Below are 19,497 nucleotides of genomic sequence, written 5' to 3'. Positions count from 1 at the left end.
GAAACAAACTGTACAAGAAAAAAAAAAAATAATAATGATGTTAAAAATAATAACAATAATAGTCACTTTACAGTATACTCTAAGTCCTTAACCTATATGAACATTTTCAATGCACATAAGTCCTATGAGGTAGATAGAAATACCCATTGTACAGATGAGGAAATGGAGGCACAGAGAAGCAGAGCTGAGATTCCACCCCTGGAAGACTTATGCAGAAAATAAAAACAAGGGACTTTCCTGGCAGTCATGTAGCTAATACTTCACCTTACGATGCAGGGGGTGTGGGTTCGATCCCTGGGTGGAGAGCTAAGATCCCACATGCCTCGTGACCAAATGGCCAAGATACAGAACAGAAGCAGTGTTGTGACAAATTCAATGAAGATTTCAAAAATGGTCCACATTAAAAAAAAAAAAAAAAAAAACTCTTGAAAACAAAAGGAATGAGGTGAGCCAGGTTCCCAAGGCAATAGGGAATGGGGGGTGTGTGGAGGCTGGACAAACCTTATTTGGATTAAAAAGACAGATATTATTTGGGTTAAAAAGCCACATATTATTTGGCCTCATGATGGTTCTGCTATCAAATAAGAAACTTTACAATCTAGTGGAATGTAAATGACAAGTTACAAAATGCCAGGCATAAGCTAAAGCAAACATTCCTAGAAAGCTGACTGAAAGAAAAATTCAAGAATTTAAAGCCAAAAATTAGGCAATCTGTTGGTAAAGACTATGTCTCACCCCATTTTCCTGCATCCCTAATTCCCATGGGAATTGCTGCTATCAAAGATGTTTTTACTGAACATTTTATCAAGTACTCATAGAGCCTCTTTCTCCAACTGCTGCTAAGAAGAATTAAAGTGTTCTCAGCTGAAGGCGAGCTTGTTGGTCTGCCGGTTTATAAATCTTTCAGACTCTGGATTGAGTAATGCCATGAAGTTGGAGGGTCTTTCTCAGGAGCAGTTAAGCACTCCCTATGCAAGTGCTGCCTACGCAGCCCCTGAAGTGCTTGCTCATCAGAAAAACAGTCCAAAAGTGGACGTCTGGTCCACGCGAGTAAATCACAAAATCCCCAAGTCAGGTTAGGAACCCTCAGTGATAATCCCTGCAGATTTAGAGCTAGGGAAACCTGGCCAGTGAGAGGGACAGGGTGTCATGCAAAGCATTTCTCCCCACCTTACGTTTAAAAAATCACGCATATGCATCACCTACCTCCAGGCAAAGCTGCTGCACAGATGTCATGCTGGTGATGTGGGGGACCCGTGAAAATGGGAAGCCCCTGTGATCTTGGGGTCAACTTCTCACTTCACTCTCAAATCCAAAGCAGCACAAGATTTGAAAGGAACACATTTTGAAGTCCCCCTGATTAGTTCTTCAAGGCATCACCCAACATCATGTCCTCTATGAAGCCATCTCAGACACTCCTGGTCCTCACACCAGCCTGGTGAGGGGCCCTGTTCTCCAGCTCCAACAAGTTTTGGTTTCTCTGCACTGGAGCCCTTACCACACTGTGGGGTCCATCATCCTTTGGCTCTTGGATCTCCCCATTAAATACTGTCCTGTCCTCATCATTGCTGAGCCAGCCCCTATACACCACTGGAGGCATAGTAACGCTTTCCTAATTCTTTATCGAATGGACTGCTGAATCATCTAAAAATGTTAATGAGCCATTTGTCCTCCACCCATCACTAAGAGTTCAAGCAGAACATCCTAATCACCAAGCTCAAGTTTAAAATGTGTGAAACTTTGTACAAGAATATACTGATGCTCACCATTTGAGTCCAAGAAGTCATATGCAATGGCTTTAAGGAAGAAAACCTGTGATTAAGTAATGTGTCCAACACTTCATCATTTTATCGCTTGTGCAACCTAAGATTCAGTATGGTCTTCTCAGTGGTACAAAGAACCCACCTGCCAATGCAGGAGACGCAGGCAACCAGGGTTCGATCCCTGGATTGGGAAGATCCCCTGGAGCAGGGCATGGCAACCCATTATAGTATTCTTGTCTGGAGAATCCCATGGATGGAGGAGCCTGGCAGGCTACAGTCACAGGGTCTCAAAGACGCTACCGGCAGACAGGACTGAAGTAACTTAGCATGCAGGCATAGTAGCTTAACAGTTAATGGGAAAAGTCTGCAAAGGACTTAAACTTTTTTTTCCCTTTGATTAATTGTTTTATTATTTTATTTTATTTTAGAGTCCAGACTTTATAAATTCAGCATCAGCAAGTCAGGGGTGAAGTTTTATAAATAAATTTTGGAATTTTTATACATGTATCTATTCTTAAAGGGCTTTATCTTAATTTCAAAACATCCTTTGAAAATTATGTCTGTACTCTTTATTCTTTTAACAAGCCTTCAGTTCAGTTCAGTTCAGTTCAGTTGCTCAGTCGTGTCCGACTCTTTGCGACCCCATGAATCGCAGCACACCAGGCCTCCCTGTCCATCACCAACTTCCGAAGTTCACTCAAACTCATGTCCATCGAGTCTGTGATGACATCCAGCCATCTCATCCTCTGTCATCCCCTCTTCCTCCTGCCCCCAATCCATCCCAGCATCAGTCTTTTCCAACGAGTCAACTCTTCGCTTTACCTTCATAAAAACCACAAGGAACGTTGTCAGAATCCTTGTATCGAAAAGGCCACTCCCTGGTCAGGGAACTAAGATTCCCCACAAGCTGTGTGTTTGGTGTGGCCAAAAAAAAAAATCGTCCTTCTCAAAAGGCCACAATATCTAATCTAGAAAAGCCTAAATTAATAACATTTTATTATACGAAGAAAGGCAGTGGGCTGAAATACAGTTTTAATGGCCAAAAACTAAATAAGGGAAAAAAAAGAGAAACTAAGAAGCCAACAGATGGGACCCAAAGACATTTTCCTCCCACTACTTCTACAGCCACCTTTGGATTCTACAAAATTTCAACCTAGACTTGGGGAGTTTGTCAAAGTATAAATTTTTAACCTTTAAATTCACACATTTGAATGAAACCTACTAGGTTAGAAGTCCTTGTTTAGTAGTCTCTGATTAAGTACTTTCCATGGTAAACTTCCAAGGATGAATGTAATTGGAGTATAGTGAGGTTTGGGAGGGTTTTTTTTCTTTCATATAATTGTTTCATTTTAGGGGAAAACCAAAGTGTGCATTAGCTCTGACTTCCACTCAACACATCCAACGCAAAAATCCAAGAAGGAAACACCAGCAGTCACTGTGCTTGTTCATTACTTGTGTGCATCTAGTTTTAAGGTCCTTTGGAGGTCTGAGGCATGATTAAACTTCATGTAAGTTGACTAAATTAATAAACCAGCTGTTGTCTTTAAAGCATGTCAGAGGTTTCAGTGGAGTGGAAGAGTTACTTTCTGCTACAGCTAATAAATTTTCAAGTTAACGTATCATCAGGTTTCAGTTAAAATTAAATCTCATATTCACAATGGCTGGACTAAACACACAACGTGTATCACCTTTTGAACCATTGCCTGTAGAAGTAGAACCCAGCTGCTTCTATATGTCTAGTTCTCCTCTGCAGCATTAATAGGTTCACGGGAAGCATAAGAAACGTGTGCTCCACTCACCTCTATGACACGTGTGTCTTCAGCAGAGGGTGCCGACGGCCAAGGCAGCACGGAGACCGTGGAAATGACCGCTTTATCCTCAGAGCAGAGATTTCCAGGCATCCCAAGGTGTGCAGTCTCTCCCTGCCTGATTGCTTAAATCTAAGCCCCAGCCTAAAAACATGACCTCACTTGGATGCAGGCAATCTGCTCAGAAGTGCTGCTCCCTTCTTCAAATATTAACAGCCACCACCTCCATCGCAAAACAGCTTTTGGCACAACCCAGCTGGAAAACAGCTGAGAAATATTTAAATCCAGTGCTTAAGTGGCTTAGAGGATTACTGGTGGGATAAAGAGTTTTTTCAGCTCAAGGTGTCTGATTCAGTGACAAACTTGGTTGATAGTGCGTGGAAATCCAGGTCGCCCATGAGTGTGAAAGTCATTATTACTTCCTTACAGCTCTTCTCGGACCTGATCATGCCCCGTGGTTCTGGCTCCTTCCTCAGTCCCTTTACAAGAAGTCTCACAACTACAAGATGATAAAAATGCCTCTGAGGAACATTTGACTGTTGGTCACAAATTCCAAGTGGATTTTGTTCTGCTTTCTGGTAAGTCTCTATAGTCTTCGTAAGTTTCTAACCTCTCTGGCTCAGCCAGGCTTAAATGCTAGAAATCCCAAATTCCTATGGAATGGTTTCTCCATTTATTCTGTGGCCTGGACACGTAAAGGCCACTAACGGCCATGCACAGTTAAAGATGTGTACATAGTGGTTAAGAACTTGGAGTCTGATGTCAGACCCCTTGGGTTGAAAGCCTGACTCTGCTACTTCCTAACTGTGAGCGTTTGGACAAGTGCTTAATCCTCTTGTAGAAGGGGCCACAGAGCACGCACTTCTGAAGGGATGCTTCCAATGCATGGTATATGGAGGAAAGCTTTTAGGCATAGAAATAGTAGGCACTCTTTCACTCCCTTCGTTATGCCATGGATGAGCAGGAGAGATAAGAAGGTGTAAAGCAGTGTGAGGCAGCCCATATTGGCTCCTATACTTTCTCCCTTCCCCCATTCTCACTATGCTTCTAAAATTGCCCCCTTCCTTTCCCTTCCTTCAAATCTCCAAGGTAAAATTCCCAGATTCCCCACTTCTTTTGGCCTCACCATGGCATGCAGGATCTTAGTTTCCTAACCACGGATTCCCAACCTGTGCCCCCTGGGTTGGAAATGTGAAGTCCTAACCACTGGCTCACCAAGGAAGTCTCTCCCAGATTTCTTAAAATCTGACTTGTTGTTCATAATTTAGTATTAATATAGGCTTAAACTTACTAGGATATACTTCCTTAATAAATGAGGAGTTTATTAACCAAGTGACTCATTTAACTAGCAAGCTCAAAAAGAGGTTATATTAGCCAGAGTCTTAACAATTCAGATGTGTTCAAATGAAGATAAGTGAGAGTTCATTTACAATGAAGTGATCACAAAGTCAGCAACAGATGTTTGGAAACCACAAGGGATAATGCAGGAAGCCAGAGCTGACAGCAGCAGAGCAGCCACCACCCCGAGACCCTAAGGGACAAAGAGCGGAAGAGGGACCCAGAACCTGGAAGGAGAGTCACGAAGCATCGGCTTTCAAGAAAGAAGAGAAATTATGTTATGTCAGGGGAGTAGCCAGTCCAAGACAGCTTAATCAAGACAGGACCAGGGAATAACAACCTCGACCTCACCACCTTCCTGCTCTCCAATCCCCATCAGCTAAGCCCAAAGGAAGCCAGAAGTTTCCAGAGTCTACCAGTGCAACCCATGCAGGTGGGCCTCAGGGCAGAAAGCAGGCTGGAGAAAGATGGAGAGGAGACGCAAAGAGCAGATGGGAGCAGCCAGCAGAGGGGCTGTGAGACCTTCAGGGCAGGACCATTCACTGCATCCTCTGCCACCCATCTCATCTCTGCATCCAGCAGAGGGGCTGTAAGGCATCCAGGGCAGAGCCATTCATTCACTACATCCTCTCCCATCCCTCTCATCTCTGTTCTTCTCGTCTCCCCCATAGATTCAGGAGCAGCAACTTGGCATAGAAAGTCTAAAATTTTGTGTTCACGAAAGAGTAAAACTTCCCAAACTTCCCAAAAGAGTCCTCTTCCCATCACTACACGGCTTCCTCAAAGCTTAAAAAAGAATCCAGTTCTGACTATGAGGCAGAGAAAGTAACTGTGGGGAAGGCTATGCTCCTTTGGCACACACACGAAGCTCGGAGTCTGCCTCTGTACTGGAAAGGTATTTCTCGAGCAGTCATATATCTCCAGGCTTTGGGCAGAAGCAAGGAAATAAGCAGAACATAAATTTAACATTGAAAATGAACCTGAGAGTCCGATTCAAATCTCAGGAAAAGGGTGCTTTGTAGGGAATCGGAGACCGTGACTCACACTTAAGGCAGGATATGGAAGTGGAGAAAGAGACCCAACTTGAACACACACACCATGTAAATCCTACTTTACTGTCAACTCACATCTGAAGGTCAATTCTAAATGCATTTTGCAAACACCACAATGCGATGGAACTGCACTGAAAGTGAAAAGGAGTCAGCAGTACGCTTTTGGCAGGGGTCAACATTATTCGTGTGGCGATGGATCAGCCATTGTCCAAGAACCACAAAAGCACTAAGGCAGATGGAAGCAGCTGCCCTCACAATGGGTGAAGATAATCATCTGAGCCACAGTTAATACATGGGGCCCTTCACTGAACATACAAAGAGGTGAGACTGGAACCTGGGAAAATGTACTCAATTTGTTCTATGACTTCAAGACTGGCCGTCTACATGCCACAATGAAAATTCATCTGCAATCCTGGAGAACTGGTTTTTTGTGTTTTTTTTTAGGATATACTTTTGGATTTCAACTTGTCTAGCCCTGGGTGGAAAATACAAAATTACATTAATATAACATGACTTTACAAGAAATAGAACCAGACCCATTAGGAATTTGTGACCGATATTCAGATTCTCCTCTGAGACATTTTTAACATCCTTCTGTTGCAGCATATAATGCTACAAAGGGACATATATAAAGAGCCACAGAAACAAGTCCCAGCATCTTTCATAGGGCTGGAGAGACTCAAACTCCACTGTTACTTTTAAGAAATAAGATCTTGGCTGAACTAGTCTTTTTTTCTCTGTAATACAGAGTGGGACACCAACTAGGAAAGAAACTCGCATCATACGCTGCTGTTGAGAGATTACAGCATCCTCCTTGTCCTAACGCAGAATTACTTTTCAGTTGACTCCTCTCTCCTTTCCCTTGTTGGAGGGTTGAATGGGTAAGCCTTGTTGACTGGCACCTCATCAGTTGCAACGGAGCCAGTCAGTATTAAGCATCTCCCTCAGAAGACAGAGTATAGTGAAATCTGCGGTGTTCCATCTGAAATCTCTTTGGTATCTTGCTCTGGTCTCTAGTTTGGGTAGCAAAGCTTAGGAAAGGAAAATGACCAGATTCCAAGAGAACAGAGTACTTTGAGATACTTTGGGGAATTGTCCATTTCATTTTTTCAAGTATTTCATGTGAACCTTTTCCAGGAACAACGGTATCCTGATATGATAGCAAGCAACCCATGATCTTCATTGAGATCTTTTTAGATGACAGCACTTGAATGATGATTCATTAAGAACATCACTGCTTTTGAGTTAGCCAGGGGCTTGTACCACTCATTGTGAAAGTATACAAGCTGACAGTAACTGAATGACAGTCAGAAAGCACTGCTGATGATTTTGTGTGTGAGGACTTGGACTGTGCAATCTGAGAATGGACCAGTTGTAACTACTGTCATCCACACTTTCTCGAAAAGGCTGCTATCCTTACCTAACTGAACTGTCTTCATGTTCAATTCTCTGCACATCCAAACAAGGATGTGCAAGACAAGATGGCAAAAATTACCTGGAGAATTCATTAGCCCAAGATCCCTCTCAAAGAACATGATGAGAAAATGAAATTTGGACAATTGAGGATTATATTAACAGTAGGACATATAATCATTTGAACTCTTTTATGATTGCTGTTATGCAAGAGGTTTATAATACATTAGTCAAAACTATTCTCTTCCCCCTCCTTCTTCTCTTCCCATCCACCCATGTACTAACTTTCTGGAAAAGGGAAGAAGACCTTCAAAATTTAATTTTCTAAAATAAACACTCAAATATTCATGGGACATACCTAAGCTTTAGCTTGGTCATAAATGGTTAAGTACAGTAATTAAAAATTGGGTAATGGGAGTTTTTTTTAATTTCTACTGAAATATAGTTGATTCGTGATATTGTATTATTTTCAGGTGTACAGCAAAGTGATTTACTTAAACATAAATATAAGCATATGATATGGATTCTGTCATGGGGGCATTCTAAGATCACTGGATGAATGCACAAAACCTCAGGGCTTTTCTCTCCATTTTTAAACAGGACTTCCCTATAGAAGCTATGAATTTCATGACCTCACCAAACATCCTGATATAGAAGAAGCAATGAGAGACAAATGGCTGAATGAAGGAAGTAACGGGAAATGACTGAGTTCACTAATGCACAAAAGCAGGTAATTAATTCTCACCTTTCTTATCCCTTATTAACCATGACCTGTGCACTCACTGAGTTTCTCAGTACCACAGGGATAGGCTTTAGCCAAACTGGAAACATCCACCCTAATAAAGGTGCACTATAGGCTCGCTGACAGCAGGTCTGTTTTTAATACTGAAAATAGAAGAACTGTCGAGGTGTCCACATGGACGGATTTCCTGTTCCTGATTCCACCGTGTGGTTTGGGTTCTACACTAAGCCTAGATTAGCAGATTTAATCATTTTTGTTTTTAGAAGAAGGGAAGAAAATCCCACTCTCTTCCTACCTAGATTTAAGATCAGAGTATATTCAAGGCATATATAAACCAGCCCTGGATTCTGCACACTTTAGTCAACAGTCAAATACCTTAACCTAACAATCCACACTTCTGTCCAGAAAAGTTCTATCGTTGGGGTTTTCGTACCTTTATGAAAAAGTATTGATTTTATCTAATGTTTAGATTAAAGAAATGAGGGGAAATACAAACTCTTTCTCTCTCTTTTGCATTTTTAATCTACAAAAAAACTTTCTACTGTAGTATCAACAATAACTGGATGTGTTCCACTGTCTTTTACTTACTTTAATGGTGTTCAATTTAAGAAAAGCTCTGAAATGATTTGATTGAAATAGGGAAAATGCTGGAGGGTCTAGAAGACCTTGTTACTTTTGTTTCAGAAATGTTCAACTATAACTGGCTGAAACTTTGAAGGTTTTAAAGTACAATTAGTCCTTGACTTTCAAATACTATGAGAGTTATTCACTTCCTAACTCCTCCTCCAGAGAAGGCAATGGCACACCACTCCAGTACTCTTGCCTGGAGAATCCCATGGATGGAGGACCCTGGTAGGCTGCTGTCTATGGGGTCGCACAGAGTCGGCCACGACTGACGCGACTTAGCAGCAGCAGCAGCTCCTCCTCCCTACCCTACCTTTTGGGAGAACTTGGAACTTTTAGAGAAACTGTGGGATCATACAACAAAGAAACTGGGAAACTCAGGAAAAGTTCTGTGCTGTGTATCTCCAATGAATGTTTCCTCTGAGGATCCAGGACATCAGAGCTGCAAACTGGTCCTTTGAGGAGGGTCTGCTGGCATGGCCAGAAGTAGCCCGCTATAAACAGGAAATGTAACTGAAGTCTAGCATTTTATTCAAGTGAGTCTGCATTCAATCACTAATACTTCTGTATTTGTTTTAATATTTACATACTTTAAATTAATCACCATGAAGAAAATTGACACTCCAAGAATAGATACCGCATCCCCTGCCAAGGCTGATGTATGGGTGCCCAGTTTTAGAAGCAAGACTTGAATGTCTGCTCTGAAAGACAGACTAGCATCCCTTACGGAATGTTTGTCTCATCTAAAATACACTTACTTCCTCCCCAGTTCTGCATAAATGTATCTTTTCACTTTCTTAAACTGTCTAGAATTCTGCTAGTTAAACATCTGTTTGAACCTCCTTTAAAAACACTATGCCACTAGAAAAGATAATCAGTTACAAATCAGTGATATGCTATTATAAAGAAATTCAATCAAATTGTTTCTCTGTCAGTTTGCATGTGGCATCAGCTGCCAGAATGTCAGAAAGTCTATCTCGTTTCTGAAGTATGTCAGTGAAATCTTCACAATCTTCTTCAACAACTGTTGCAACTACCAAGGTATAGATTTTAAGCTACTGAGAGTCTGCCGTGGCGCAGGCAATGTGCTCAAGTGTCATCCACATACATAAAGTACTATATAGATGCATACGTTTATTTAATCCTGTAACTCTCTGAAATTCTGAGCGTACAAGCATTTCAAGTAAGAGATTGAGTAAAAAAGTCAATTAGTAAACTGAGTTAGAATTTTAGTCTCAACCAGTCTGATTCAGAATTTATGTTCTTAGCCATTAGTCTCCGCTGCCCAGAATCAGAGAGACAGAGCAGATTACTGTCTCACTGGATGTCCCTGCCTCTTCCCACGTGCTCATGACCATCGCCATCTGCAACTTCACAGCCAATCCTAAGTTTCTTATGCTGCCAACTTATGCTGCCAGTGCACAGCGGCCTGGGAACGGGGGAGGGAAGGAAGTTGACTAGACTGTGCACAGGATAACATATCAGGATCAAAACAGCTCAAAAGCACTACTGGGTACACCACTGTCCTTTCCTTCTCCATACATACAGACATAGCTCCAAAAACGAAGCTTTTGCAAATGTACTTTACATTCCTAGTGGCACCAAACCAAAGTCAAAAATAGTATTTGCCATAGCAACCAGTTACAATTAATTTTGAGCATGTTTATATTTACCTTAAGCCCTCTTTCTTCATTACAGGTCCCAATTAAAGATCTTTCAACTCAGTGAAGATGAAGCAACGTACAGCAACAACCTGTATTACCTTAATATAGGTCCTTAACATTCAAGGAATTTGGACTATATAGGAAAAACTTAAAGAGCAGACCCACTGAGGGTGCGCTCAGCACATTAAAGGAACATGGTGGTGACTGGGGTTGGTAAGCAAGGCACCCCTCTTGTGCATGCACAGTGACTCACTAAGAATCACCAAAGGGCTTGAGGCCACCCACTCACCCTGAGTGAGCACTGAACCTCTCAGGGAAACACATCATAGAAGGGCCCGGCTGTCAGCTTCCGTTAACCTCAATAATCATATTTCTAAAGAAGCCCTTCATTCTAGGACTTCTCTTGTATGAGTCTCAGTATGTAAGGAAAACCAGGTACAACTTTTTTTCTGGGAGAATTTTACATCACACTGACCAACTGTGGTGCATGGTCATTTAGAAGGAAGAATTACAGAAAGTTGGTTCATCTGAGCTCATGATTCTGCTTTCACATGTTCAGAAAATATATCTTTCCTTGGCATTTCAGATTCCAACCTGAAAATTTCAATGCTGCTATTTTGAACCACACAGCAAATACCATGGAACCTGGTCTGTCAGATATCACCACTGTCCTGGGGAACAACTGGCCTTCTTCTGTGATGACTTCATACAACTTGTCGTTGAAGAAATGAGTCAAGTATCAAAATGAACACAAAGCTTGATGGTAAAATAGCCTCTTAGGAATGCATTGTGATGTTCAGAAGCATAAAAACTTGGAAGTTTTAAAATGAGAGCCCTATCTAGCTCATCAAAAACTATTCAGAGATTTCTTTCCTTTTTTATATAAATTCAAATGGAAATAAAGCTCTGTATGCATATATAATGTATGTACATGTTGTGCTGGGCTTAGTCACTCAGTCATGTCTGACTCTTTGCAACCCCATGGACTGTAGCCTGCCAGGCTCCTCTGTCCATAGGGATTCTCCAGGCAAGAATACTGGAGTGGGTTGCCATGCCCTCCTCCATGGGATCTTCCCAACCCAGGAATTGAATCAGGGTTTCCAGCATTGCAAGCAGATTCTTCACCAGCTGACCTACCATATATACTGTATATGTATCTCATTAAGGGCTATTTGATGATGTTAGTTTCAATTAGTCCATATTCATATTTAGCTGTATAAATGTGAAACTGGAGTTGGGACTTTTCCAGCCTGAGAGACTTCCACATGATTTATTCCATTCATAATGGAAGGTTTACAATGGGCATTGCCTTTGGTGAATAAAAAGACGTTCAAGAACTTGCAATGATACAGTTTCAGATAGTGGACCTCAACTCCACTATCAAAGTGACTTTTTTAAAGAAGCTACTCCTTCTTTTGAGTTGTAATTGCCCCATCTGTAAAATGAGAATAAATGTAATGTGTAGAGTTGATTGTTATTCGTGGTAATTACATTCCACAAAATCCCCCATGAACTTTGAATTGGAAAATACTAAATTATTGTTCCTAGGGAAAATACTGGGTTAGGTTCCAGAAAATCTCTGGTCACAACATTTTTGTCACCCCATCAGTACATGCCTTGTTTTATGTGTGCTTGTGCTTAAAGACACCTTACTTAAAATACACTGCTGATTCATGAACATTGAAGTGATGGCCAACAGCGCCGTAACTCATGCTTCAACGGAGCTTATCTAACACGCGTGTTTTCTCCATAAGGCACATCACAGGCTGCTTGCATGTGGGAACACTAGACAGAACTCTAGCACTACACTTGGGAGCCATTTTAAAAAGTGAAATAACCAACAAAAAACACAGAAATGCAAAAAACATGACATCAAATAGACTGTGAAAAGGACACTTGTTGTCAGCACGAGAGCTAAATAAGAAGGCAAAGAGTTGCTTTGATCAGTCTCAGCTAGGAATAAGCATAACCAGCAGCTTGAATTTTCCCTTCTCTGAGCACACACATGCCCATGAATGTCCATGAAAGCATAACTGTTGGTTCTAGGGTTACAAGTAACTTTTAGCAAATAGGCAAATTAGCAAATACAGAATCTACAAATACAAAGATCAACTGTGTATCAAACAGTTGTTATTAAAGATTACATCAGGAATTAAAGTATAAGAAAAATGGTTTCTGGTTTCTAAACAGTGTGTGCTTGTGCTTAATCAGTTCTGTCCAACTCTTTGAGACCCCAGGGACTGCAGCCCACCAGGCACCTCTGTCCATGGGGATTCTCCAGGCAAGAATACTGGAGTGGGTTGCCATGCCCTCCTCCAGGGGATCTTCCCAACACAGGAATCAAACCCAGGTCTCCTGCATTGCAGGAGGATTCTTTTCACCAACTGAGACACCAGGGAAGCCCTTCTAAACAATAAAAAGCTAAAAATTATAGTCTAAACTCCTTGACTATGCTGAAGTGAAGTGAAAGTCCTCAGTCGTGTCCAACTTTTTGCAATCCCACAGACTATACAATCCATGGAATTCTCCAGGCCAGAATACTGGAGTGGATAGCCAATCCCTTCTCCAGGGGATCTTCCCAATTCAGGGATTGAACCCAGATCTCCCACATTGCAGGTGGATTCTTTACCCTCTGAGCCACCAGGGAAGATAGTCATCTTCAAATCCTTTTTTAATTTAATTTTTATTTTATAAATATATATTTTTTAGGTTCTTTTCCCATATAGGTTGTCACAGAATATTGCTGAGTTTCCTGTGCTATGCCCTAGGTCTTATTGATTACTTATTTTATATATAGAGTGTAGAAACCTATATGCAGGTCAGGAAGCAAGTTAGAACTGGACATGGAACAACAAACTGGTCCCAAATAGGAAAAGGAGTACGTCAAGGCTGTATATTGTCACCCTGCTTATTTAACTTATATGCAGAATACATCATGAGAAACTCTGGGCTGGAAGAAGCACAAAGTGGAATCAAGATTGCTGGGAGAAATATCAATAACCTCAGATATGCAGATGACACCACCCTTATGGCAGAAAGTGAAGAACTAAAGAGCCTCTTGATGAAAGTTAAAGAGGAGAATGTTGGCTTAAAGCTCAACATTCAGAAAACGAAGATCATGGCATCTGGTCCCATCACTTCATGGGAAATAGATGGGGAAACAGTGTCAGACTTTATTTTGGGGGGCTCCAAAATCACTGCATATGGTGATTGCAGCCATGAAATTAAAAGACACTTACTCCTTGGAAGGAAAGTTATGACCAACCCAGATAGTATATTGAAAAGCAGAGACATTACTTTGCCAACAAAGATCTGTCTAGTCAAGGCTATGGTTTTTCCAGTGGTCATGTATGGATGTGAGAGTTGGACTGTGAAGAAGACTGAGCACTGAAGAATTGATGCTTTTGAACTGTGGTGTTGGAGAAGACTCTTGAGAGTCCCTTGGACTGCAAGGAGATCCAACCAGTCCATTCTAAAGGCGATCAGTCCTGGGTGTTCTTTGGAAGGAATGATGCTAAAACTGAAACTCCAGCACTTTGGCCAACTCATGAGAAGAGTTGACTCTTTGGAAAAGACTCTGATGCTGGGAGGGATTGGGGGCAGGAGGAGAAGGGGACAACAGAGGATGAGATGGCTGGATGGCATCACTGACTCGATGGACATGAGTCTGAGTGAACTCCAGGAGTTGGTGATAGACAGGGAGGCCTGGAGTGCTGTGATCCATGGGGTCGCAAAGAGTCAGACATGACTGAGCAACTGAACTGAACTGAACTGACTGAATGTATATGTGTTAATCCCAAACTCCTAATTTATCCCTCTTGTAACCATAGTTTGTCTTCAAAGTCTTCGAGTCCACTTCTGTTTTGTAAATAAGTTCATTTGTATCATTCCACATGTAGACAATGGAATATTACTCAGTCACAAAAAAGCATGAAACAATACCATTTGCAGCAACATGGATGGACCTAGAGATTGTCATACTAAGTGAAGTAAGCCAAAGAAAGATAGTATCTTATATCACTTATATATGGAATCTTCAAATTCTTCTACACTAGCAGTGACTACAATAATCAGAGATGCTCAATAAACAACTGTTGAGTGAATGAACAATGAATGTGACTTTTGTGCCTCAAGCATCTGATGATCTCCATAGGGAAGTATGGATAAAACACATGGGAAGTTATGCAGTTAGGTGACGGTACATGTGTGCATGCTAAGCCACTTCAGTCGTGTCCAACTCTTTGCAACCCTATGGACCACAGCCTGTCAGGCTCCTCTGTCCATGGGATTCTCCAGGCAAGAATACTGGAGTGGTATTAAATCTGCATCTTAACTGTGCCTACTGTTCCTCAGTCCAGATATGTATTTTATCTTCTCCAGATAACACAGTTGTACTCTACTGCTGACCTGAGGGAGGAGACGGGAGGTAACCTGCATCTCTTACATCTCCTGCCTTGGCAGATGGGTTCTTTACCACTAGCGCCACAGTACAAGGCACCAGTTCAAGAGATTCTGAACCCACTTTCCCAAGGAGGTATTTACCTCTGAACTGCTGGGTTCTTTCCATCCTTGGATCATATTTGGACAGTCTGGGGTACTCAAGAGGCAGTACCATCACCTAGTTTGCCAACGTGGCAGACACCTGGGTGAACTAGTAATGAAAGCCATGTCTCCACGCCTGACAAGAAACAGAGACAAACATATTCATGACAAAGACCCCAAGTCCTTCAGCACCTCACTTACTTCACAGGTTTCCCAGCACATTCACCTCCCATTGTCTCAATAATATTCCATATCCTGTCACCAGCTGTAAACTAGCCAAAAAAAAAACAAGGTACATGGTGTATTTTCTATAGACTATTGGGTTAAAATAACTTTCCCTTCCTGATTCCCTCTTTGCTTTGCAAACCACTTACTGATTTTCCATCTTTTCTTTTAAAATCATAACTGGAGCTTCTCTTCAGCCTGATTGTTAAAATCAGGCAGGCAGCGATTTGGCAGACAAAGAAAGGGTTTCAGTTCTAACATCCAAGGCACATGTGTAACAGGGAACGTCTCAACTTGGAAAAGGGAGATTAAAATTTGGCCAACAGCTGATTTGATCCCTAGAGAATTTTCTTTTTCTTTTATCCCAAACTGGTTTTCAACTATACAGCTTACTCTCTTTTTGCCCTCATCTCGCCCTTCAACTGAAATTCTTCAGGTTTCATTCCTTTGACTCTTTCCTCCTTTAAAATTCCTCCTTCAAATTTTGAAAACTGAAAATGGATACCACTCTTAATGCTCAGTGTCTAAGATGGGTTCTTTGTTTCATTTGTTTTAATGTGTAAAAAAAAAAAAAAAAAGATTGCATAGCATAATCTATTTTGGATTTTGCATATTTATAGGATTCAGGTTACCTATAAGTTTTCCTTTTCCTCCCCTCTCTCATGCCTTTTCTAATCAGTATACTTGAAAGTAAAAGAAACAATCACCAATTACCTTATTAAGTATCATAATTTGACCCTTTATTTTTTATCTTCTTTTAATATTTATTTATTTGGCTATGGCATTACAACTCTTAGTAGTGGCATGCAAACTCTTGGTTGTGACATATGGGATCTAGTTTCCTGACCAGGGATGGACCCAGGCCCCCTGCATTGGGAGAGCAGAGTCAGTCACTGCTGCTGCTGCTGCTGCTGCTAAGTCGCTTCAGTCGTGTCTGACTCTGTGCGACCCCATAGAGGGCAGCCTACCAGGCTCCTCCATCCATGGAATTTTCCAGGCAAGAGTACTGGAGTGGGGTGCCATTGCCTTCTCCACTTAGTCACTGTACCACCAGGGAAATCCCATCATTTGACCCTTTAAATGCAGACCTCCAAAGTAATATGGGACTCTGTGTCTCATACTCCTCTCCTTCTCTCCATGAAACCTTTTCTTTAATGATTCTTTCTTCATTAAATCTGAAAGAAGGAGGAGGAGAAAAGAGAATGAGGAAAAGGAGTGGGATACGGTGGGTGGAGAAGGAGGAAGAGGACAGAAGGCAAGAGGACATAACACCAACAAAAATCTGGAAGTCAGAAAACAGATGCATGATAGGTAACTAACCTGGGAAAGGGCTAAGCCAGGTGGAAAATCCATGACTGTAAAATCCCAGTTTACACTGTAGAATACCCAAAGGCTGAAGAATTGGGGTCACCAGGTATTTCTGGAAAGTGATGTGGGATGAGGGGCAAAACCTGGAATTTTGAATGAATGGCCAATTGAAAAGTGATTACCTCCCATCTCCTCCCTCATGTCAGCAGTAGACTAGAACTGCATCATTGGAGAAGATAAAACACAAACTGGACTGAGAAACAGAAGGCACAATTAAGAGCATGTAATACCAAATGAAGACAAAGAGATTAAAAAAACTTTACACACTCAATACTGAAACCTCCTACTCTTTCTCCACTTGCCTCCCGGGCTGCTGGTAACCAGGTAAATAGGCTCCAGGCTGGAGACTGGAATAGCCTTCCCTGGGAAATCTAGCCATCTCAAGAGAAAAAATGGAAAGATGCAAACATCAGGGTTCCCCAAGGAAATTACACAGTCATTCTGCAGTGAAGTCTGTCATGGAGATCCACCCATCAATCAGCACAAAGTTTCCAATCAGTCTTTCACGGCCCCACTCTTACATCTGACTAGGCAGACACAGAATAGCCAGCAAACAGGAAAGGCCTCTAGCTTTAAAGTAAGGGTTCAAAACAAACAGAACAAGAGTAACTGAAAGAAAGAAAGACGACGGAGAAAGAAGGAAAAATATTATTGTAATTGTCATCAAAAAAGATAGGAAACAATATTACACTATAAAACAAGAACAGGGCCCTATTTTTTAATATTTTATTTACATATTTTATCTATTTTTCCACTTGTAACAGTAACACATGGAATATGAATAAACAAACCTCTACCTTAACTCTGCCCTTGGCTTCCCTAGGGCACTATTTTTAAATTATTTTAAAGAAATATTCACACCGAGGAAACCAGAATTGAAAGAGACATGTGTAGCCCAATGTTCATCGCAGCACTGTTTATAATAGCCAGGACATGGAAGCAACCTAGATGTCTATCAGCAGACGAATGGATAAGAAAGCTGTGGTACATATATATAATGGAATATTACTCACCCATTAAAAAGAATACATTTGAATCAGTTCTAACGAGGTGGATGAAACTGGAGCCTATTATACAGAGTGAAGTAAGCCAGAAAGAAAAACACCAATACAGTATACTATCGCATATATATGGAATTTAGAAAGATGGTAACGTAACCCTGTATGCAAGACAGCAAAAGAGACACAGATGTATAGAACAGTCTTTTGGATTCTGTGGGAGAGGGCGAGGGCAGGATGATATGGGAGAATGGCATTGAAACATGTAAATTATTATATGTGAAACGAATCGCCAGTCCAGGTTCGATGCAGGATACAGGGTGCTCGGGGCTGGTGCACTGGGATGAGCTAGAGGGATGGGATGGGGAGGGAGGTAGGAGGGGGTTCAGGATGGGGAACACATGTACACCCATGGCAGATTCAAGTCAATGTATGGCAAAACCAATACAACATTGTAAAGTAAAATCAATAAATAATAATAAAGAAATATTCAGAAAATAGGAAAAGAGTTCTTGGAAATTAACAATGTAGTAGTATAAATGATAAACTCAGTAAAGGACCTGGTAGGAAAATTTGAGAAAAATCTCACAGAAAGTATATAAAAAATATTAAAAAATGGAAAACAGCAAAGAAAAGATCAAGTAATTGGAGGTCTGTCCCAGGACATCCTACATTCAAATAGGAATTTCAGGAGGAGAAAACAGGAAGGAATCACTGAAGAAATCACTCAAAAAAGTTTCCACAAACTAAAAGGCTTCAATTTTGAAATTTTAAGAGCCCATCACACAAAATGTAGTGAATGCATGTAGATAGGCAGAAACTGAAAAACACAGTTTAGAATCAGGCTCACCCATGAAAGGGAAGGGCAGCCAAAGGCATGCTGCTGCTGCTGAGTCGCTTCAGTTGTGTCCGACTCTGTGCGACCCCATAGACGGCAGCCCACCAGGCTCCCCTGTCCCTGGGATTCTCTAGGCAAGAACACTGGAGTGGGTTGCCATTTCCTTCTCCAGTGCATGAAAGTGAAAAGTGAAAGTGAAGTTGCTTAGTCGTGTCCGACTCAGCGACCCCATGGACTGTAGCCTACCAGGCTCCTCCGTCCATGGGATTTTCCAGGCAAGATTACTGGAGTGGGTTGCCATTGCCTTCTCCGCAAGGGCATGCAGAGAATTTCAAAGGTGAGAATAATACCTTTTACTTGGTGGTGGTGGTGGTTTAGTCTCTAAGTCATGTCCGACTCTTGCGACCCCATGGACTGTAGCCCACCAGGCTCCTCTGTCCATGGGATTTCCCAGGCAAGAATACTGTAGTGGGTTGCCTTTTCCTTCTCCAGGGGATCTTCCCAATTGAGAGGGAATCAAACCCGGGTCTCCTGTGTCTCCTACATTGGCAGACAGATTCTTTACCACTGAGCCACCTGGGAAGCACATTTTTTTACATAAAACTGGGTAAAATAATAATAATGCTCTTTGGAGGGGCTGAGATTAGCACATAGAGCTCTGCTGAAGGCTTACAGAACAACCTACCAATGCTCTGTTCTCCTTAAAGAACAAGAGTAGAAAGGCTTGGGTGGACAAAGGATTATGAAAAAGCTAAGTACGTGTAGGAAGTTGTCTTTTGTTATAACAAACATGTAACCCTAATGAAACCTGGCCCCGAGTGGTTCAGTCTTGGAGCTGTAATACATTCAAAAAACACAGTTCAGTAGCCAAAACTAATTTAAAAGGAATTCCACTCTTTGCTATATTTCTAGAAGTCTATAATGAGGTCCCAATTCATAATCCTCAGTAACACTTACTAAATCTCCACACCTCTCCTGTCCCATACCCACACCCCTGTAGTTCCTCCCACACCAACTATTGGGCTGACAATTGGACTTCTTTTTGTTGGATTGGAAGTATGGAGAAGTGTGCTGTGAACACTACCATCTTACAAATTCTGACCACCATAAATTAAGACCAAG

This window comes from Bos grunniens, chromosome 9 (genome assembly GCF_055505025.1).
Source record: "Bos grunniens cultivar Pamir isolate PY7600 chromosome 9, Bosgru_T2T1.0, whole genome shotgun sequence".
Classification (NCBI taxonomy): Eukaryota; Metazoa; Chordata; class Mammalia; order Artiodactyla; family Bovidae; genus Bos; species Bos grunniens.
This window is presented reverse-complemented; position numbering follows the sequence as displayed.